The 24,143-nt window shown below is 42.1% G+C and overlaps 1 long non-coding RNA gene across 1 annotated transcript in view; it reads left to right on the forward strand.

Moving 5' to 3' along the window:
* Positions 1–10,968: 10,968 nt before the first annotated feature.
* Positions 10,969–24,143, forward strand: part of LOC128324271 (uncharacterized) — a 53,390-nt gene continuing 40,215 nt past the window's right edge. The window contains exon 1 of the long non-coding RNA XR_008306760.1: positions 10,969–11,083. This is a non-coding gene — a long non-coding RNA (uncharacterized LOC128324271). The remainder of the gene's footprint in view (positions 11,084–24,143) is intronic.

Consider the following 24,143-nt stretch of genomic DNA (forward strand, 5'->3'; position numbering starts at 1 on the left):
CTGGTAAGGACCCAAAGGTAAGATCATTAAAAGAAAAGGAAACCTATCTCTCAGAAAGAGATGTCCCAGTCTCAGATAAGGCTTTTGAGTTCACCCATCCAGTACACAAACCATTTCCATTCCATCTTTTGTTTCTTAAAGACCACACCCACTTCATTGGTTCATATAACCATGAACTTATTTGTTACATGCGTGTTTCAGCCCCTGCAGCCAGGTTGCCTGACTTATGCATTGCCTCAGGATATGTTTCTGAGTAATACCCCTGGCCCAGCCACATGGCCTCAGAATCAAAATTGGAATCAGATTGCACACGGATCTTTGCCTTGCTCATTCTCAAGGGTTCAAGTGGTAGCCCTTTGCTCCTGATCCTTTCTTCTTCCTGCTTTTCTGCTGCCTTCTCCCTGCAGGGAAGTCTACCTGTGTACCCCAACCTGCAAGTGTATCCAACACACCAACAGATCTCAACTGGTAATACTAACTAGCTGCCCAGAGACGTAAGTTTGGGCAGGGTATCAATTAATTAATTAAATAAATAAATAAATAAATAAATAATAAACTTCCTATCTCTTTTAAATCTCCTTGCTCTCTTCTCTCTCCACTTCAGTTCTACATCTTGGCCCTTCTCAAGCAAAGTCTTAAGCTAATTCATTGACAATTAGGACCTTAATCTAAAATGCCTCTATGTGAGGCTCTAGTTAATTCTGTTGATTGATTGATTGATTGATTGATTGACTGATTGATTAAGTGCTGTCAAGTTGATGTTGACTCTTAGCGACCACATAGATTCTCTCCAGGATGATCTGTCCAACTTGGACTTTAAGGTCTCTCAGTGGTGCATTCATTGCTATCGTAAACAAGTCCCTCCACCTTGCTGCTGATCATCCTCTACTTCTCTTTCCTTCAACATTTCCCAGCATTATGGACTTCTTAAGGGAGCTGGGTCTTTGCATAATGTATCCAAAATATGATAGTTTGAGCCTGGTCATTTGTGGCTCGAGTGAAAATTCTGGATTGATTTGTTCTATGATCCATTTGTTTGTTTTTCTGACTGTCCATGGTATCCTCAAAAATCATCTCCAGCACCAAAGTTCAAAAGCGTCAATACTTTTTCTGTCCTGCTTCTTCAAAGTCCAGCTTTCGCATCCATAGGGTGTCACGGGAAAAACCACTGTCCAAGTGATTCTAATCTTTGTAGGTATAGACAAGTCATGGCATCTAAATATCCTTTCCAAGGCCTTCATGCAACCCAAGTGTTAGACTGCAGCATATTTCTTGACTGCTGGATACTTTACGGTTGATGGTCTATCCTAACAGGCAGGAGCTATCCACCACTTCAGTGTCTTCATTATCAATTCTGAGGCTGGTTGCTGTGCCCGTTGTCATTAGTTTAGTCTTTTTTACATTTAGTCATAGTCCAGTTTTTTCACTTTTTGTGCTCCTTGACTTTCACTACTAGAGCTTGCAGATCATCCACATTCTCAGCTATCAGAGTAGTGTCATCAGAGAAGCTCAGGTTATTTCTTACTGTTAGTTAAGCTTTTAATGCCTCCTCACTTTGCCTAGTCAATAATTTTATTTTCCTGTACCCTGATAATCCCTAAATAAATCTAGTTGCACCATATTCCTGCCTCCTTCTCAGTTTTCAGACCAAAACATTGCACAAATTAATACTGTAATGAATTGTTCCATATAGTAATGCTGATTCCCTATGTTAGCCCAAAAGCCTGATTTGTGTGTTTAGCCAGCACCCCGGAACAGTTTCATTAACAGAATTGTCCAAGGGGGAGGAGATTGGCAGTGTGCATCACACGTAGGGGGAGGGCATCGGTGTGGGGCAGCATAAGAGTGCATTGCTGGGGGAAAGTGGCCGACCACACCACTGCAAGCATCAGGGGGACTTGGGCCACTACAGTGCTCCTATTTACACAAAATAAAATTATATCAACCAAGCTAACAAAATACAGCATAAAAAGATATTCACACCGCAAGTACCAAAAGCAGCAGCATTTAAAGATCCTTGGAGAATGGAAATATCTTCATCTGTTGGCAAAAGTTCAGCCGTGATGTTGCCTCTGAGCCCTCTCTTATCATCATCTTTCTGAATCTTTGGCTCTCTTTTTTAAAAACTTTGCAGATTGGAATATGAATGGGTGAAATGCCCAAGTAAATGCATTGAAAATATCACTGGTAGATACCTTTTCCTCCATGATGTCCTGGGAAATGGTAACACATACCGGGCAGACTTTTGATGGTTTCTTCATCCCTGCTAGCCATGAAAAAAATGGCATGGGATGAAGGAAATGGAAAGCTCTCATTTATGTGGACTCAATGAGCACCTACGATTCTCGAAGTAAATGCTACATGGATAGGCTGAAAGAATAAAGTCATCAGACCTGAACATTATAACTAATCATTACTGATCTAAACCCACTTACTTTTCTTTATCTAGCTGAATTTTAAGCACTAAGGCAATTGCATGAGATTATTCTAACCCAGTTTCTTAGAGCTAATTCAAATGCTCAATTTCTGGCATATTAAATGATGCTCTCAGAGGCCTGTAGTACTTTAGCATTTGTATATTTATATTAAAATATATATACTCAGCTGATCATTATAGAAATCAACAGTAAAAACCTAGTAGAAAGCCATTTTCCATTTAAAGTATATTCAAATACATCAGTGCAGCAGCGCAAAATAGAAAAATATGTCTGGAAGATTCAAAGACAGGAGAAATATCTATTAACTAATAAGATCTTATCTCCCAAATGCCCTGGAAGAAGAGAGTTTACTTTTTACTTGCCTTGTAAAGGTAAAAAACCAATCTGGCTTCTTTGAAAAAGGTGGCACTGCATAAAAGTCCCTGCTTCCATTGTCATTAATTTCGTCACTGATTCGGAGCCAGTGTAGACAATTTGGAGTTCCAGATATCTTCTTTCAGGCCACTGGAGGTAATTTGGAATGAGCTGGCAGCATGAGGTGTTAATGAAACATTCCGGAGTGCTGGCTAACACTCAAAATTGGGCTTTGGCTCTGATGTGGGGGAATCAGTATGACTAGGTGAAACAGCTCATTGCAGAATAAATTTGTGCAAAGTTTTGATCTGGAAAATGATGAGAGAGATAAAGATATGGTACAATCAGATTAGGTTTATGGGAATAGAAAAATTAAGAAGGCAAGGAGGCAATAAAATATTAATGAACAATGCTAATCTGGAATCTCACAAAGAGACATTTTAGCTTAAGGTTCAAATTATTACTGAATCAGCTCAGGGCAGGCTAGCGAAAAGGTCTGGAGAGCAGCTTTAGATTTAAAGAGAAAAGAGAAGGAGGCGAGGAGAGTTTGAAAGATAGGCAATATGCAGAGGCGTATCTAGGGAAAATAGCGCCTAGGGCAAGCACTGAAATTGCGCCTCCTGTCCAAACATCTGACACACATCTTTCAGATAACTTTACCATAATATCAGCTGAAAAATACAAGTCAAGCTCGCTAATCTTTTAATATTTCAAAAACTATTTAGCAGTGGATGTAGCCAGACCAAAAAAATGCTGGGAAACTACAAATTTCAGTATGCTGGAGCTCATGAAATACCCAAATACTATGTGGAGGTGTACTTGGAAAACTAAACAGAAGTGCCTGTATAATTCTCTACTATGCATTGTAGCATCACTATTACATAAGTTTTAAAAATAAATGGAGAATTTGACTTTCCCCATATACTCTGGAAATAATTAAAGGATATGCAGAGTAAACTGTGTCTCTGCTTGGAATATATTCTAGTATTTCAGAAAGACAGTTAAAATGAGAGAAAGAGAGCAAGAAACTTCCAGTGGGCCTTAATACTAACGATTTCACACCAATTCAAAGACAAACTCACCATTAATAGCCATATTATTAAGACATCACATTTAACTCACTTATCACTAGAAGCAAAGTAAGAAAGAGCAAATGAATACAATTCTAGCACATAAGCTTCAGCTCATTATTCACAAGCCCTGACTCTCTGTACATAGTGCCAAACTGAATGTGTGTACAATGACTTATATTATATTATTTTTTTAAAAAAAATACTTGTAACAATACTTTCTGGGGGCTTCCTAAAGGCTGTGGGGGGCATGCAAAGGTTCCTTCTCCCCTTGTTGGCCTCTAGGGCCTCACAGGGACCATTTGAGCATGTGCGATGGCCAGTTTTTTAAATATATATATATTTTAAAATGGCCACTGAAAACAAAATGGCTACCATGCATGCTCAAATGGCCTCTGCATGGCCTGGCATGGCCTAGGGCCTCACAGAGGCCATTTGAGCATGCATAGTGACCATTTTGTTTTCAGCAGCCATTTTTTAAATTTTTTGATTTTAGAAAAATGGTGCTCCCCCTTCAAGTGGCACCCGGGGCACGTGCCCTGCCTGCCCCACCCTAGATACGCCCCTGGCAATACGTAATACCTAATCTAATATCTGGCGGTGTGTCAGTCACACTTGCAGGGTGGGGTGAGCTGATGTCTCTTTCCACACAGGCAAAGCAGAAAGACGGGAAGGAAGAAGGGCAAGCAGCACCTGGTAGCCACTCACAAGTACTGGAACCAGAAGGGCACTCGGTTCCACAAGGAGATCAGAAGATGAGGATGAGAGTACTCAAAATGTCCTGGATGTTCCAAGGAGTCTAAGAGCTTCTGGAGTTCAAGGGGCTCCGGCTACTCCATGATCTGTGATTTGTGTTCTCCATATGTGTGTTTGGGCCCTGGGTACTTGTACCTGAAAATTTGTCCCGGAGCAAAAAAGGTGTGCTCTCCAGCTGCAAGAGGCAAAACTCATTTGTAATGAAGAAATCCATGCTTGCATGAACTAATCAACTAGGTGTGCTCTTTAGGCAACAAAAGGTGAAATGGCTGGTCTAGCTGTGTGGGGAATATTGAGTGGGCGCCATAAAAAACTTTATCTGAGACTGGGGTTTCTCTTCCTGAGTGGGATAGGTTTCTTTTCTTGTTAACAACCCTGTCTTGGGTCCCTACCAGCTCATTAATGGAGTAATGGGAATGTTCCATGCTTATCTGAGCTGCTGTATGAGCAATTAGTGGAGTAAATCCCATTGCCAAAAAAGGGAGTTAACTATCTCTCTTGTGAGGTTCTTTTTTGATTCAGGTGTGCTTGCTAGCTTCTCCCCTTTCTACAAAAGAGAGGCCATGGGGGACTACCTACAGTCATTTGTCCTTCTGACCCTGGGCAATGCAGCCCCATGTTTGCTTGTGCCAAGTGACCAAATAGCATATCTGAGCATGTGCAGAGTTCATGATCCCATGAGCTCAAGTATCAAAGATGGATGTTGCAAGCCTGCAACTCCAAATCTCACAGAGGGGTCCTACCGGCAGCCCCAAGACAAGCCATTTCGCTAACAGAGGAAGATCTAGTTTTCCCCAAAAAGGATTCTCACGAGATCAAGGTAAGTGTAGGCTACAAATAATCTGTGCCCATTTCAATTCTACTTTCAGGGATTTAAGCAGGGATTTGATTCACGCAGGGATGTTCACTTTTTAAGTGCCCATTCTTGCATGCTTGCAACACCTCTGCAGGTGGTAAGTGTCGCAGTAAAGGGTGAAAGTCATACAGGAGGAAACATTCTTTAAGATAAACTGGAACAAGAATGTTTAGGGCTGTTAAGACCAGTACATTGAATTGTGTGGGAAATTACATGGGCATCCAGCACAGCTCTTACCAAGGCCTTATGTTCTCGTTAACTGTCACTACCACTAATAAGCATTCTTCTCACTTTCCAACAACAATCATGTACAGGGGATTTGTGGATCACTGGCTTGAAAGGACCTGCATGTCAAAATCTCACTGCTCATGAAAAGTACACACACTGAGGAGGTTTCTGATCAATCCTAGTCCCTGATATGCAAGTTTTTATATGTCTAGGGAGGCTTTGATGTAGGGCTACTATCAAATAAACAGTTGCCCATGTGCATTCTGATGTGGTACAGTCCCTTAGAGGAAACACCAGGTGTACTGCAATGCATTTTAATTATTATTATTATTAGTTCATAGCTATGTCATTTAAATTCCATGACGACGATAACCATTTGTTCAGCAGTTCTTACCTCACGAAAATAGCAATTTGTCTCAGAGCTAGCCCTTTAAATCTTTTAGGGCCTCCAAAAGCTATAACAAGATTGTTTTCTCTGTGTGGGAAAAATATGCCTCATAAGCTCTCCCTTCAGTATTGGTGTCTTACGGTTCTCACAAATCAGAGTGAGAGAAATAGATATAGGATGGATCTTTCTGTGAGCATTTTGAATGCCAAACATCTGGAACTGACTGGCTGCATGTTGCAAATGAAAGCATTTTAAGGAGTGAAGACTGATCTTCCATGGATTAAGTTTGCTTATGGACAACATGACCTGAAAGCCCTTGATATTAGACTGTCTTGCATCCTTGTGCTATTTGCTCCCTTGCTCCCATGGGTCAGGCTCTCTAGGGATCGGTGGAAGGCATCACATCATTATCACAAGTGCAAGCAGATTTTCTTACATATTCATTTTTCTGCTGTCAGGGAAGAAAGGATGCTCAGCGCTCATGCCTACAAAAACCAGCCGCCTTCTGTTATCTCTCATAAACACTTCTCAAAGCCCAGTTCAACTGTTTTCTGCATCTCTGCTTCATTGCCTACATGAGGACTTAATGATGTGTTGTACCCTTCTGTGGTCAGATTATCTCTGAAACAATTTTGCTGGGGTTTGTCAGTTGTCCTTCAAAACATAGTTTTAAATCAGTCAGGGCCACAGCTTCCAGAGGTAACAGATGAATTTGCCAGGCTTGCATAAAACAAAACAAAACAAAATCACTCAGGCATTCCTCCCTACGTTTTGTAAGGCTTGTGTTTTTTCATGATTTAAAGGGGGGGGGACTATAATCCTGCCAGCACAACCCAATTAAACAATCACAATCCAGCATTAAGTCCAAAAAGACGATTAATTAACAACTTAAGTCTCCACCACTGATATCAATGGGGACCAAAAATGTTTCATTTTGGCTTTAGATTTTACCCACTGAATGTAAGCTAATTTTGCCCTACTGAGTACAATGGAGCTAACCATCCCATCCACAACTGGAGCTCACACTATCTTTAGAAACAAGAAGACACCTAAAGGTGTCTTAATCTGGAACACAAGGCATTAGTCTGAAAGAGGAGTACAGATGTGCACGAAATGGATTTTGCAATTTGGTACAAGCTCGAAATGAATAATAAAATCCTCAAATCAATCCGTTGAAACAGCAGCCAAGCTGGCTGTTTCAACAAATCAACCTCAAAATGATTTGAGTGATTCAAGCGTTTCAGACACAGAGAACAATGGGGAACTTGAAACACCCCATTGCTCCCCATGGGTAGCTTCTAGGGACATGCAAGTGAGTTGTGTGGAAGGGCATGATGGGTGCTACCTACCATCCAATCCAAAAAATAAATAGGCAAAGGATCCTATGGGGTTTGGGGAGGGGGGGAGTTAAAATTGTTTTTTAAATCACCTGCTTGCCTATTTCTTTTGTAGGTTGTGTGGTAGATAGCACCCATCATGCCCAACCACCCAACCACTTTGGTTTCCCCATGGCAAACAATAGTGTGTTTCAAGTTCCCCGTTGTTCCCTATGGCCAAGAGAGCTGCATTCATAACGTGCTCACACAGGTTTTGCACTGCAACTTGCAATGCATTTTTGCATCCCTGCCTTGCAAAACACTGCAGATTAGAAGCACACAGTAAAAGAGAATATGTCCCTCCCAACACAGAATCCAACACATTTTTTCAAACACAGTCCAAAAATGGCCAAAAAAGAATCACTGGCCCAGAATCCACTGCCAGCCACAGTGCCTGCATTACACTAACATCATTGGCACAAGCTTTTTCTCTCACACACAATTATGATTCCATTACAACAGTTGCCACAGGAGAACCCTTAGTGGCAAGCATAGCCATAAGCACAACAAGAGCAACTTCAGCCACACTTTGACTGAGTACACCTTGCAATGCAGATTGCAGAGCAGACCAGAGCAGTGAGTGAAGCACAACTTAGTCTCAGAACCAGACATGGATCACAGAAATCACCACAAAAATATGAGAGAGAGAGAGGGAGAGAGCTGAGCTGCCACTGTCCATTTCTCACCACACTATCTCACAAACAAAACAAACCACAACTCAAGGAAGGGAGGGAGGGAGAGAGGAACCCAAGTTCTGCCTCTGTCAATCTGAGATCCAGCAAAACCAGATAGCAGCAATATATTTATTTATTATTTATTTATTTATTCATTTTTTAGACCGCCCTTACAAAATAGCTCAGCAAAAGCACAGCATAGTATACACTCAGTGTTCAGAAAAGAAAACCCACACAATCAAACCTTTCTTGATTCCTTCCTTCTCCCTCTCCTGATATTTCCACTTCAAGGGCTCTCTCTGCCTCTCCCCCACCCCAGGCCCTTTGAAAACATTTTGAAATGTCCTCCCTTTTTGTTGCTCCCCCTCCACCCCAATCAATGGGATCACAGTTGCCCATGACAACACTTGATCTGTATAAGAAGTCAACCAAGAAGCAAGGAGATCTCAAGCCAATCAGAAGCCAGTGCCAGAAAACCAATCAGCAAAGGGGAGCCCACCAAAATGGTGCTTTAAACACTCAAATCGATTCAAGCTCAAAACAGGGTCATTTCGATTCAAACTGTAAACAGGCCCTTTTATTTTAAAAGTGTTTCATTTCAGGTTCGAATCATTCAAAATGGCCAGTTGCAGGGGAGAAATGGCAGGAGAGAGGGCACGCCCTCTCCTGCTTGTGGCTTCCAGCAGCATCTGGTGGGCCACTGTGAGCAGAGGCGTAACTAGGGAAAACGGCGCCCAGGGCAAGCACTGAAATGGCGCCCCCCCCGCGCCCCCCCCCACATACTACATTATATTTAGGTTTTTCCTCACAAGTGCCCGCCGCCGCCGCCAAGCCAGGCCACCGACTGGCCGCCAGGCGCCAGCAAAGCAATGGGGGGGCGCGGGCGATGCGGAAGGGACCGCGCGTGGGGGAGGGGGCGCCGACGCGCTCCCTTGACTGCTGCAGCGCTGCTGCACTGAGCAGGAAACATTTGTATTAACAAAAAATTTAAAAAAATTAAAAAAAAATTTTTTTTTGTCATGGCAGCGCCCCCCACTTGACCAGAAAAGATGGCGCCCGGGGCACGTGCCCCCCCTGCCCCCCCTATAGTTACGCCTCTGACTGTGAGAAACAGGATGCTGGACTAGATGGGCCTTCGGCCTGATCCAGCAGGGCTGTTCTTATGTTCTTATACCTGTTTTGAGCTCAAATCAATCTGAATGAATTGATTTGCACATCTTTAACAGGAGACTTTATCGTGGAGCAAGCACTGCTTACTCCAAACTAAGGACAACTGTGGAGGCTACCCACTGTTATCAGGCTCATACTGGCAGGATCTCTGCATCCATTCTCTAATGATATCAGATGTTACTTTTATTCCTTTGTAATTCATGTAAATGTTTAAGACCCACCAATCGTCTTGTTTGAGCTACTTAGGACCAAAAGACACATTTTCTTAAACATATAATTTGGCCTTGCATGTTTTATTTGTTTTAAAGTTAATGAGCATGAAGGGGGAGATCAGGATAGATCAAAATGGCACATGGACAGGGGAACTGAATTCTTTTTTCTTGTTCCTTATTTCTGATGAATAGTTGCACCCCTGAAGATGCTATTCGCCACAGAAGATAAGCTTCCATTGACACTAAATGAACATCGAATATATTTCAAGGCTCTTTCCATCAGGAAATCTAGATAGTGGTGTATGCAAAGATTTCCTTATCTACCTCTTGCCCTATTCCTGAATATCCCCCATTCCCTATTGGATGAGTTCCCTGATTTCAGACTAATCCCCCTGGTTTCTTATAGCGAAGTTCTATACCATCACATACTGGAACTTGGACTCTAAGTTGACTTTTAAACCGAAGTGCTTCCACTTAACCAGCTGCCTCCCTAAATTTATGAGTGGGTTTAAAGTAAAAAATTTAATGAATATGAGTCAGAATTGTTTACACTGGCTGGCAGCATCTCTTCAAGGCTTCAGCCAGGAGTCTCTCCCATGTGGATGCCAGGGATTGAACCTTGGACCTCCTGACTGCAGGCATAGGCTCCTGATTGCTATGGCCCCATCCCCTATGGGAAATAACTTACAGCAAACAGAGCTCACATATAATTCCCATCCAAATGCAAACCAAAGCAGGGCCTCCTTTGCAAAGGAGACAATTCATATTCATTATCACAAGACCAGCTCTCCTCCCCACCAGCTCTGCTCCCCAATGATTATTTCAGCCATGGCAAAATCAGCCAAAACTAATTCTATCAGCTGATGATCTTGAAATGCTTATTTTAAAAGCACCCCACACAGAGTGGTTATTAACGAGAACTTCTGTGAAAGAAACTTGAAATCAGGACCAAGTGATCAGCTGCTCTGGGTTTTAAAAAGGGTAAGTGCTTTTTGGCAATTCAAAATTGATCTAGAGCTTATTGTCTTGTCTAAAACTGTCATATGAAGAAAAGAAATCAAAAGCAAGGACTATGCTGCAAGCAGCCAGTTAACACAAGTACACATTCAATTGGCTGTGCACAAACTCCTAAAGCACAAATGAAAGTCTGACATTTGCCCTAAAACATGGAAGCAGGCGCGTAACAATGATAGGGCAAGGGGAGACAGTTGTCTGGGGGCCCCACTGCCTGGAGGGGCCCCCCAGAGGCACCTCACGTGACTCCCCATTGCCCCCTGCCCAGCCCCAAGGCCCCTCAGCCACTTGCCCTGTTCGCCGTCTCTCCTGCTTGTTCTCCTGGCCGGCAATCGAAGCAGCAGGCAAGCTGCAAAGAGCTCCTTTTCTCCCGCCTCTCAGCTGATCGGCGGGTGGGCGGGGCTTCCACGGAGGCCTCCGTGTAGGCCGCAGTGAAGCCTGAACTCGAGTAGGGCCCAAGCCAGCCAGGAAGGAGGAGGCAGCCAGAGTGTTCTCTGCAGCAGAAGATCCCTTGCTGCCCTGCTTAACCCAGACCAGCATTTGCCAGGTAGAGTGTGAACTCCTTTTTGTGGTTACCTTTCCCGCCCCCCCCCCCCCATATATAGGGATCTGCTTGCCATAGGGCTTGGATAGGGGGGAGGAGGGACCGAGAAGTCTCTGAATATTTATTTTGAAACAGCTTGGAAAATTTGCTGACTTAAAAAAAACTATCTAAAAAGTCCTATAAGTGGCTTGTTTCATGGCAGAAAATTGCAAAAACTTCTGGAACAGTATTATATTAATTTTATTTATTCATTCATTTATTTATAAATGCACTTATGTTCAAGTTGTTTTGCAACCCAGAAGGTCTGAGTGAGAACTGTGAAGCATGTGTGGTGCTTTTATTTTATTTTTCTTGTGTGTGAACTGCTCCCCAATAACTTGCAGGGACTTCAGGGTAAATCTGGCCAACATGTGAGTGCAGCACCTCCATTCCAGAGGAGATGTGTGTTAAAGGGCTTTAAAAGCCTCCTGTGAAAAACCTCCTGCAATCAAACTTGACTGAATTTGTTCAGAATTCTGAGAAAACAAACATAGGTTCACCCTGCATGGTTGAAAGTCTCCTTTGCTAATCTGCAGCGAGGGGCCCATTTTAATAATTCATCTTTCTAGTGTGTTCTAGGCATTAAAAGTAATACAAATGTATAGTACTCAATGTATATCACTATATATTGTGACATGTGTGTGTGTATTCAGTGAAATGTATTTGCAGGCAGCATACTTATTTTGGAATATCAGACTTAAATCCTTGGGGGCCTGGGGTGTGTGGAGGCCCTGGACTTTGGGGGGGGGCCATTTTAAAATCTTGTCTCTGGGCCCACTCCAACCTTGCTACGCCCCTGCATGGAAGTTCATGGAAGAGGTGCTATGGATGTGAACCACATACTGGTCTTGCTGCAAAAGAAGAACAGGAATGGGTCTCGCACACCATCATATGTGTGGGTTGAGAGTGTTATCAAAGTTAACAAATCTGTGCTGGTCAAAGACCGAAATAAAGACTATGACTATGACTAACAAATCAGCCGGTCACACAGAGCTGACACTTTCTTTAGAGTGCTTTGCTGTTACAAGCAACTGCAAACAATACTGTGCAATGTGATGCTGCAGGGTAAATGAAATAAAACCAACAGGAAATTATAATAGGATATCGGAAAGTCTGAAACAAAGAGCAAGAATAAAAAACTGAACTAGCAGATTTCTAGTGATGTGCAGAACATTTCAAGCTCGAAACATTCCGACTCGAAATGGGCCATTTCAAGTGTTTCAAGCTCGAAACACCCTTCAAATGAAGGGCCCGTTTTGAGCTCAGAATGGAATGACCCTATTCTGAGTTGGAATGGAACAACCCCATTTCAAGGCACAAATCCCATTCTGTGCACATCCCTACAGATTATCCATTCCCTAACAGTGGTAGGTTACAGCACTACCTGCTGGCAGAGAGACATTTCATCTTCCAAGTGTTCTGAGCACCATTTTAGAGGCCTGTTTTTCCTTGCGGACTGGTTTTGGAACTGGCTTCTGATTGGCTTGCGATCTCCTTGCTTCTTTGTTGGCTTGTTATCATACAAGAAGCAAGGAAATCGATAGCCAATTGGAAGCCAATGCCAAAACCAGACAGGAAGGGGAAAACAGGCCTCCAAAATGGCGTTTGGAACACATGAAACAACTGGCTTGGCCAGTTGTTCTGACAGAATGTTCCAGAGATTTGCATTTGTAATGCCTTTTTTTCACTAGCATCTCAAAGCAATAGAGTTTCATGCCGGCCAGGTTTGCCTATATGAAATTTTGTAATAAACTGTCCCAGCTTCCATGTTCATATATGCATGGACAATGGCACCCTTCTGACCAGATTTTGGGTCACAAGTCCAGATTGTAATGGTGCTCCGCAGACCCTATGGGACCCCTGCTACCCAGCACTCCCAACCCCAAGTATCTGGCAGTAGTAAGTCGGTGGTGGCAGGCACAAGCCACAGCTCATGCTAGATGGGGAGCTGGTTCCCAATATGTTTCTTTCCCCCTCCCCAGCAAGGGGTGTGGCACCCACCAAAACAGAGGCATTCCTCTCCATTATCTGAGGCTGGTTGGTGCTGCCACTGTGTTTCACCCCCATCCCCACCACCAAAGTGGAGTGCCATCACCCCACCGCTGCCACCATTGGAAATACTGTAACAGAGGAACAAAAGAGTTAATCAACTTTCCTTCCTACCATTAGCCCTGCCTTCCCCCAGTGGGAGCAGCAGCAGCCTAATTGGTTCTCCTGTAGTCTTGAAGTCCTCCCCTGCTCAGCACTTGAATGTAACTGCAGAGTGTGGAAGCCATGAAGAGGAGCTGAATGGAAAGTGGAAATTGGCTGTTGGGCTTCTCTCCCTCAGGGAAAGTAAAAGGAAAGGAAAGGAAAATTGTTATCTGTTTGTTGTGTGTATGATTTGTTCCCCTAGTTTAAGTCATGGTGTTTCTCTCTGTCCCCCATGTTTGCATGGTGTTTGTGGGCATATGAAAGAAGTCCTACCCCCATTTGAAAACCTCCATTTATGGGTATGTGTTTCTTTCCTCCCAGCTTGAAAACCTGTGTGTGGTAGTGACAGTGTGTGTGTGTGCATCTGAAGGCCAGGGGCCTCATTCGCACATAACAAGGAACCGTGGGTCCAATGGACCCACAGTTCTGCTCCCCATCCCACTCTCCTTTCCGTATCTGGATATAACAGAAAACAGGTTCTCTGCAGTCAGGCAGACTGATGAGAGGAGGGAGAACTGGCTATGCATGCTCCTTCCCTCAACTCCAGTTTCAGACAGCTGGGCCTGCAGTTCAGCATTTGCACATAACACCAGCGGCTGTTAACCTTGTGTTGGAGTGGTGAAACTCACAACAACCCAAGGTTTCAAACTGGAGTTTGGAGAGCGAAACCTGAGGTCGCTCTCTGTGCAGAACCAGAGTTTCACCTGGGTGTCCTAAATTCGGATGTATAGGTCTGGCGACCTCTGTCCCTGTATGCCCTGTATCAACTCCAGTTTTGTGTTATGTGCAAATGGGCTCAATGTGTGTTTGTGTTTCTTCCCCACCTACCTCCTGCCCCAGTTTAGAACTGTGTGTGTGTGTGTGAGAGAGAGGGGGGGGCACTTGAAGCCTCCATAAGTATGCATGTGTTTCTTCCCCACCTCCTCGTGTTTGGGTGTGTGAGGTTTTTTAAACTTAAAAAAAAATCATTTCCAAAGCTGTACAACAAGATGCCAAATATAACCAAAGCTGTTCTAATACATACTTGTAAGAAAAACTCTCCCCAACAATATACCTTCTTGTCAGGAAATTAGTCACTATAGAAGTATCAAAAGCTTTAAAAACAATAAGAGGAAAGGAAAAAATGCTCTAACTAAGTAAATGGATCCGTATTTGTTTTTGGTTTTTGCCTTTGCCTTTTGGTTGATCATGTGCTTACCACTGAAGATACTGAAGTGCTTATAGATCTAATCTAGGGTGTGAGGGGAGGTTCCTTGTGTCTTTGACATATTATTTAAAATATGTATATACTGATTTATTTATTTTTTAGAAACAACTTTCTCAAAATGACTTACATAGCAAAATATATGAGAAAATTGCTTTTTATCCCAACATGGTTCTCCTTGTAATATTTACTGACTATTTTATTTTGCTTTGCTTTGTGCCTGTAACAGTAGCTCATAACTATAACTAACATAAATAACTTGCATATTGTCTTTTTAATAAGCGTTTAGTGGACTAAAATACACCAACTTCTTGAAAGTTTCACAAATTGCTAAAATGAACATTAAGCATTTCTTCCATCCCTGCCAAAAATACATCTTTCTTGGTCTGGTTTTTTTTTACCAGACCAAAATACAGCTTTGCAAATCAGATCACAGGAAACTCATTTTTAAAGCTCCCTTGCCCTTGAAATGCTTGCATATGCTTAAATCCTAAGAAATTGGGGTAACTCCACATATGCCATTCTGCTGTCCTGTTTGAAGTCAGGATGGTGGATAATATAAATTGAGAGCAAATTGGTGGGTTTTCCTTCTGCTTGACATACAGTATACAAGTGGCCCTTGTTCTGTGGACTTGCAGATTGTGGTTTCTCATATCCATGACTGAGTCTTAGAGACCCAGGTAGAAAAATAGGCAAAATTCACCTATCCATGATTTTGAGGGGCTAGAAATGACCCAGAAATGACTTCTGATGTGATTTCTAGCTGCCATTTTCCAGCAGAGAGCCATTTTGTGGCTCTTTTAAAAAATGGCAAAAATTCACCCAAATTCGGCCATTTTTGTGGCTTGGAGGCAATGCTGAAGAGCTTGAGAATAAGGTACTGTGCTTTTCTTCTCCTATTTCTGCCCCACTTTCTTTTGCAGGCCCATTTTTGTTTTTGTTAGGAACCTAACCCCCCAATTCCCATTAAGTTATTTGTGTTATTTAGTTTCATTATTTGCGGTTTCCGTATTTGCGTCTATAGGCTAGAACGAAATCCCCATGATTAATGAAGGCCACCTGTAGTCTCATATGCTTTTTGCTTAAATGTAATTCATTGAAGGGATCAAACTGGGCTGTTTGCTGCTGTGATTGGTATAAAAAATAACTATTTGAATTTGTCTCTGAGTGTACATGTTTAGGATTGGAGTGCATGTGGCTAAAAATCAACATAAATATGTATTTTATAGACTCATATACAATACATATATTTTATTATGACATGCATCCTGTTATTCTTCTAAAGAGTTCAGGGTAGTATACATGTTCTTCCTCCCCACTTTTATCCTCAGAGCAATCCTGTGAGGCAGGTTTGGAGAAAAAGTGTCTTACCCAAAGTCTCACCATGAGCTTCATGACTGAATGAAGAAGGATTTGAACGCAAGTCCCCCAATCCTAGTCTTAACACTCTAACTACTGCTACACCACTCTTGTTCTCAACTGTGTGGGTATTGATTGCAGGAGAAATCTTGTTTTGGGGGGAAAGGAGACTCAAACCCTCATTTTCAGTATTGAAGGTAACTAGTGGGGGAAAGAGTGTTGGATATCTTTAGAGAGCATGAAATGATTTACTTATCAAAATGTGGGAAGGCTGTGGCCCTCAGCCAGGCCCCGTGGGCCCAGGCACTAGATTTTTAAAGTATCTAGCGACATCTCTGAAAGGGAGAGAGAACAGGCAAAAGTGGCAGGACTGTCCATGCAAAATCTGGTATCTGCAGGTTTGTTCAGAATTTCTTCTAAAAATACAAAATGAAACAGCCAACCTTTCCCTGAGTGTATTCTGGTGTAAAAAGTAGCGCATTCGGCTAATTTAAATGGCAGGTTTGTCCATGCAAAATTTGGTATCTGCAAGTCAGTGAGAAGTATGTTCTTCAGCATTTCTTCTAAAAATAATAATAATGAATTTTCAACATTACCCTGAGAGAGAGAAAGAGAGAGAGAGAGAGAGAATAGGGAGAGGATGTTTATCTTGCAAGCCCTGCCCACCTGGTAAGCCATTACGTCTGGGCTCCAAAATTACCTAGCTGCTCCTCTGTGCATGGATAAGTTTTAAGAATCAGAAACGACAAATCCCTAACATTTGTGAAACATAATTTCAAAGTTGAAAACCGGAAGTATTTATACAACAATCTAATTTCACTTTTAAGCAAAAGACAGAACACAAAGAAAACGCCGTTCCTTTCTTTTTCTTTTCTTTTTTTAAACCCTATTCAGAAACCAATATGTTGGGTGAATAGAACTAACAGCAGGAAAATAATAAACTTGGCATTTGCTCATTTACTCTGTGGCCATAGAAGTTGCTCTATTGTATATAATGCTTATCTTTAAATATGTGTCAATCTTCAACTAGATAGCGAGTTTTAAAGGATCGTAAGTTACATACAAATTAAGGTAATGGCTTATTTCCCCCTGGGCTCACTATAGTCTGTTAAGGGACCAAGCAATTTGAGAAGGAGAACATGTGGAATGTAAAACATTCCAGAAAGCAGTGGCTGTGCTGATTGGTTTTAACAACCCACACTAATTTAAAGCATGCCATCCGGTACAAGTAATCTTGGCCTAATTTTTTATTATGCTACTGTATTGGCTCTTTCTAGCTTACTGGCAACAGTGCTGATGTCAAGCCATTTGTTCACAGCACAGCAGAGCCTCTTTCACCATAGCTCATCCATTTAGCTGCAGAGAAGGAAATGACTGAAGCACAATGTGAGCTCCACATTAAAGAGTTACCATGCATGATAGCATTCACATATAAAGTGTATATTAATGTGCACAGGTACATAGGAAGCTTACCTCAAATTGAATCAGCCCATTTGTCCATCTAGATCAGTGTTGCCAACTCTGACTGGCAGTGGCACTCCAGGGTTCAAGCAAAGATCTTTCCTAGTCTTACTTGGATACATCAGGGGGACCTTCTGCATGCAAAGCAGATGTTCTACTACTGAGTTATGGCTCTATCCTCCACTATGTTTTTGACGGTCCTTGTAAGAGAGCTGGTCTTGTGGTAGAGAGCATGAATTGTCCCCTTTGCAAAGCAGGGTTCACCTTGGTTTGCATTTGGATGGGTGATGACACGTGAGTGCTGCAAGATAGCACTCCTTAGAGGATGAGGCCATAGCTCAGTGGAAGAGCATCTGCATGGTTGCATGCAGAAGCTTCCAGGTTCAACCACTGGCATCTCCAGGTCAGACCAGAAGAGACACCTGTCTGAAATCAAAGAGAGCTGCTGCCAGTCAGTGTAAACAATCCTGAGCTAGATGGACTAGTCTGGCTACTAGTCTGGTGGCTATAGGCCACCTCCAGCCTCAGAGGCAAGATGCCTCTAAATACCAGTTGCAGGGGAGCAACAGTAAGAGAGAGGGCATGCCTCACCTCTTGCTTCTCAGAGACATCTGGTGGGCCACTGTGTGAAGCAAAATGATGGACTAGATAGGCCTTAGGCCTAATCCAGCAGGGCCCTGATCAGCTTCCTATGTTCCTTTGAAATATTCCTTATTTTTCACATTATCCCATGCAGATTATTCATCAGATTTACCTAATCTGCAAAATAAGGAATAGAGGTATATATGAGGCCCACATCATTGGCAAGACTGGGACTATCTCCCTTTGGTTCCTTCTCTCTCAGACCTGTCCTTTCAACAACCATTCCACCTGGCTGCATGAGAGACAGAATTGATACAGCAAAGCTCCTCGGCTAAGCCAGAACCTGAGCCAAGCTTGGTTTTCCTCTTCCTGAACTGTTTTTATTAGCAGCCATTACATCTGGCTGTCTCTGAAGAAGTGGTGACTCAGGAAGCCCCACTCCATTGGCCTGACTCCAGTTGGAAGTAGCTGTTTGCCCCTTCCCTTTGCAGAACTGTCTCCCTTAGTGACTTTGCACATGGTTGTTATAACAATTACGTAACATTATTGGTACCTGAATGTGCTTCTTTTCCTCTTTCTTCCCCATCTTGTTCCCCTTTTGTGTCATGTCTATTAGACTGTATGCCATTACTTTGTGTTATAAGACACCTTTGATGCATTGGCAGAAAAGCTGTATATAAATATAATGAAATTAAGTCTTCCTAAAAACACGCCCATTCATTGGAAAAACAAAATATCTGTTCCTAAGATACTCCTGCATATGCTGGACACAGGAGGTGCCTTGTGTTTGTTGGTTCCCAGCCAACCTGTGATTGTCCGTTCACGTGCATCCATGGGGACATGCAGTGTCAGTCAGCATGTATTAGAGAAATATTTATCTGAAAGACACATATACATTTATTTCAGGCATCCACAAATCCACTTGCCAGGGGCAAGTGCTTCCAGCTTTCTGGCAAACAGGACATCCAGTACCACAGAGACCTCCTCCTCCCAAGATGTCTCATTTCCACTTCCATTTCTGAGAAGTAGGAGAGGTCTCCCACTGTTGTTTCATACCATCTCCAGATCTCAGTGAAAATGACAGAAGACCCACTAGTCTCCTAAGCCTTCTGCCTGTGTGCAAAAAAGGATCCCAGGGAAGAAAGCGAATTGATGGCAATGACAAAAAAGGATCCCAGGGAAGAAAGGGAATTGATGGCAATGACAAAAGTGAGCAAAGCCTAAATTTGTGGATCCCTGAGTTTTTAAACCCAATACTCAGCAATGTGTCAGATTCATGGCATCTTAAAACTCAAGCATGTAGTACACCGCTCTGGGCTCCTTGGAGGAAGAGCGGGATATAAATGTAATAATAATAATCATCTTAACATTTATGTAAAATGCAGAAGTTTTCCCAGACAGCTTTCTTGACTGGGTTACCAGCTCTGACTGAAGTTGACTCTGAACAACAGAGTCACACTTCCTCTGTCAATTCCCAATTGGAGATTATCCATCAGGCCGATCAAGACAGTCTCCACCCACAGCCCACTCTGAAACTGGTCTAGATAAGGAGAGCTGGTCTTGTGGCAGAATCATGACCTGTCGACCTAGCTAAGCAGGGTCTGCCCTGGTTGCATTTGAGTGGGAGACCACATGTAGGCACTTTAAGATGTTCCTCTCGGGGGATGGAGCCACTCTGGGAAGAACAGAAGGTTTCAAGTTCTCTCTCTAGCTTCTCCAAGATATGGCTGAGAGAGATTTCTGCCAGCAGCCTTGAAGAAGCTGCTGTCAGTCTGTGAAGACAATACTGAGTTAGATAGACCAATGGTCTGACTCAGTAAATGGCAGCTTCCTATGTTCTATCCCTGAACAATGTTCCCCACAATATTTTTTCCAATGTTTTAACAATAGCAACCATTAAAATTTCCAGGACTGTTTCCTGGAGACTTCAATCTAATATTGGTGGTTTGCCAATCCTGAAGTCCCATTGTTCAACTGGAGCTTTTCCAAAGGGTAACTGAACACAGCTTTGCTATACTTAGACTGGGGTGGGGTCGAGTTCAGATGAAGGGACCATTTACAGCAAAATCAGGATGGTGAAAGAAGGTGCTGTTCATACAGCCAATGACATTATTCAGCTTCGCATCTGACAATTCACAGTTACTGTGCATCATATGCATCCTTAAAAAGTAGCACTTTGGTGCAGTGCTCAAAATGACTTAATTTTAGGCACTTCCTACCGCAGTAAAGCTGCCCATCTGGGAAATCCCCTCCTCTTCTAGCTTATAGTTCACCACCATTTCAACACCATAGCATGCTTTTAAAATAAATGGACTTGAGTGAGACTATAGCACAGACAACAGATTAGGTGGTGAAACCACAGATTAGGAACATAGGGACATATACTGAGTCAGACCTCTGGTCTATCTAGCTCACTATTGTCTTCACAGACTGGCAGCAGCTTCTCCAAGGTTGCAAGCAGGAATCTCTCCCAGCCCTATCTTGGAGAAGCCAGGAAAAGAACTTGAAACCTTCTGCTCATCTCAGAGCGGCTCCATCCCCTGAGGGGAATATCTTACTGTGCTCACACTTCTAGTCTCCCATTCATATACAACCAGGGCAGACCCTGCTTAGCTAAGGGGACAAGTCATGCTTGCTACCACAAGACCAGCTCTCCTCTCCCAAACCAGTTCTCTTCTCATCTGCATTTTGGGATTTCTCTCTCAAACAGGGTTAAGTCTATTTTGATTGTACTTTATGCTAATTCCCAGTTTTCATAATACAATGAAAAGTATAATAATTATATATAAATGACATCACTATAAAATAAATTACATCATTACATATCCCCATGTCATAAAGTTCAGTGAAACTTATTGGAGTAGTAAATTCTTGCAGCTGTCAAGATATAATTATCTATTTTTTATTTTATATATATAATAAAACCTGCATACTTTGATTTATGAAGAGCTAATGCTTTTTCATGAGGTTACATATTGCAATATAATAATTTAGTGGGATGCTTGCTTGATAGGCATGTGTTAACTATTTTGAATTAAGGGGATTGCAAGTAAAATACAAGTAAAATCTCCTTATGCTTGGGCACTTAAGCAACGTATTTGGTTTTGACTCAATGGAACAAGCCATTAACCAGACTATCCATGTTACACATGCTTTGCTCTCTTCTGGTGCTCAGTATTTACAATGCCACAAGAAGAGATTATACTCTGAGCAATCAACCATCATTTTTAATGCTGCCATTAAAGCTGAACCACCCTGATGAAAGGGCTTTCACTCTCATTTCAATTTGTGTGTGTATTTTCAGCAAACTACCAGCTGAGGCCAATTCTTGCATTTTTTTTCTCAACACTTGAATTACAGGTGGGAGCAGAAGATGTCTGGCCCCCTTACCTGCTAAGGAAACCATAATGTGGCCGAACTGGTGGGAGGATCAGGTGGGTCTTGTGGATTTCAGCAACAACAACAACAAATATTTATATACCGCTTTTCAACAAAAGTTTCCAAAGCGGTTTACATAGAGAAATAAATAAATAAGATGGCTCCCTGTCCCTAAAGGGCTCACAGTCTAAATAGAAACATCAGATAGACACCAGCAACAGTCACTGTAAGTACTGTGCTGGGGGTGGATAGGGCCATTTACTCTCCCCCTGCTAAATAAAGAGAATCACCACTTTAAAAGGTGCCTCTTTGCCCAGTTAGCAGGGGATTTCATTAAGGGGTTCCTTCTTCTCCCATATTTCAAGCACCATGTACTTGGATATGATTTTTGCAATTGCTCTGCCATCAGATTCATGTATTTATTGGTGATAAAGAATTGGATATGTAAACAGCTGCATATGTGGAAGAGTGGATTGTTCTCATTATTTCTTTTTCTTTGAAATTGCATCAATGCAGCATTCACACTATCCCAAAGACAGCTTCGTCCACATTTTTGCACATTCTTCATATGAAATTCTGAAATCCCCCAAACAGTCAAAGATTCAGCGTGGTGTAGTAGTTAGAGTGCTAGACTAGGGCCAGGGAGACCCGGGTTCAAATCCCCTTTCAGCCATGAGACTTGCTGGGTGACTCTGGGCCAGTCACTTCTCTCTCAGCCTAACCTACTTCACACGGTTGTTGTGAGGAGAAACTGAAGTATGTAGTACAACTCTCTGGGCTCCTTGGAGGAACAGCGAGATATAAAATGTAAATAATAATAATAATAATAATAATAATAATATGTTGGGAGAAAGCAGGATGATTCTTAGACTATAATAAAAAAGCAGGTTGGGTGAAAGAGGTCAAAAAATGTAACCAACAAATACAAGATCTAAGAATAACACCAGAATTAATAAGTGAAAGAGCAAAGAAAATTAAAAATTGGACTGCACCAGGCGATGATGAACTGCATGGCTTTTGGCTTAAACACCTAACAAGCCTTCATAAACATTTTGCAAGGAGGTGATATTGTACAATGGCTAACAACTGGGAAAACTCATCTCATAATGAAAGACCCAGCAAAAGGTGCAGTTCCAAGTAATTATAGACCGATAAACTGCCTGCCAACCATGTTCAAATTATTAACTGGAATAATAGCAGATGAAGTGATGCAACACTTATTAACTAACAAACAGCTTCCAGTTGAACAGAAAGGAAATTGCCCCAACACCAGAGGCACAAAAGACCAGCTGCTGATTGACACAATGATTTTAGAAAATAGCAAGAGAAGAAAAACAAATCTAAGTGTTGCATGGATTGACTACAAGAAAGCCTTCGACTCATTGCCTCACACATGGATACTAAAATGTTTAGAAACAACTGGTGTCAGCAAAAACATTCAGATATTTATTTAAAAAGAAATGAGCATGTGGAGTACACAGTTAACAATCAATGGCGAGACACTTGGACAGGTTAGCATTAGAAGAGGTATTTTCCAAGGGGTCTCACTATCCCCTCTGTTGTTTGTAATAGCCATGACTCCACTTTCACAAATACTAAACAAAACAGGCCTTGGAGTAGCGATATAGCAATGGAGTTTGGACTAGACAAGTGTGCTGCATTAATATTGAACAGAGGAAAAATAAGAAAAACAGAAGGAATAGAACTGCCCAATGGAAGCAAGATCAAGAACCTGGAAGAGAAAGAACATTACAAATACTTGGGCATTCTCCAGGCTGATAACATCGCACACACTGAAGTTAAAAGAAAAATTGGAAGTGAATACATCAGGAGAAAAATCCTAAAGTCCAAACTCAATGGCGAGAACACCATACAAGCCATAAACACCTGGGCTATACCTGTTATCAGATACACTGCAGGAATAATAGACTGGACCCAGGCAGAGCTAGAGACGCTAGATCGTAAGACCAGGAAAATAAAGTTATAAAATAATGACCATCAATCATGCTCTATACCCCCACAGTGATGTAGATAGGCTATACCTCCCTCGCAGCTCAGGTGGAAGAGGAATGCTGCAAGTCCATCAAACAGTAGAGGAGGAGAAAAGAGGCCTTGAAGAATATATCAAGGGCAGTGAAGAAGATGCACTTCAAATGGTCAATAACGAGAAACTATTCAACACCAATGAAACAAAGCAGGCCTACAAGAAAGAACAAGTCAAGAACCGAGCAGAAAAATGGAAAAATAAGCCACTGCATGGTCAATATTTGCACAATATAAGTGGAAAATCAGACATCACCAAGACCTGGCAATGGCTTAAGAATGGCAACTTGAAGAAAGAAACAGAGGGTTTAATACTGGCTGTACAAGAACAGGCACTAAGAACAAAAGCAATAAGAGCCAAAGTCGAAAAATCAACAACAAACAGCAAGTGCCGCCTTTGTAAAGAAGCAGATGAAACAGTGGACCACCTAATCAGCTATTGTAAAAAGATCACACAGACTGACTACAAACAAAGGCATGACAAGGTATCAGGGATGATACACTGGAACATCTGCAAAAAATACAAGCTACCTGTAGCTAAAGGGACCACAGAAATTACCATCAGCCAATTACAAAAAGCAACTTTCTGGGAACAGCCTATATTCTCCGACAATAATAACAGCAACAACATTGATGATAAAATTCAGCCATCCCAGGTCCTTGGGAAGGACTCGATGTCTGGATAAAACAAACCAGTCAATAACACCTGTCTGACAGTGTAAACAAGAAATAATAATAATAATACCTGTAGTAAAAGATTTGTGGGACCATAAAATTAAAAAAGTTGTAGAAAATGTAGATGCA

The sequence above is a fragment of the Hemicordylus capensis genome, chromosome 4 (assembly GCF_027244095.1).
Source record: "Hemicordylus capensis ecotype Gifberg chromosome 4, rHemCap1.1.pri, whole genome shotgun sequence".
Classification (NCBI taxonomy): Eukaryota; Metazoa; Chordata; class Lepidosauria; order Squamata; family Cordylidae; genus Hemicordylus; species Hemicordylus capensis.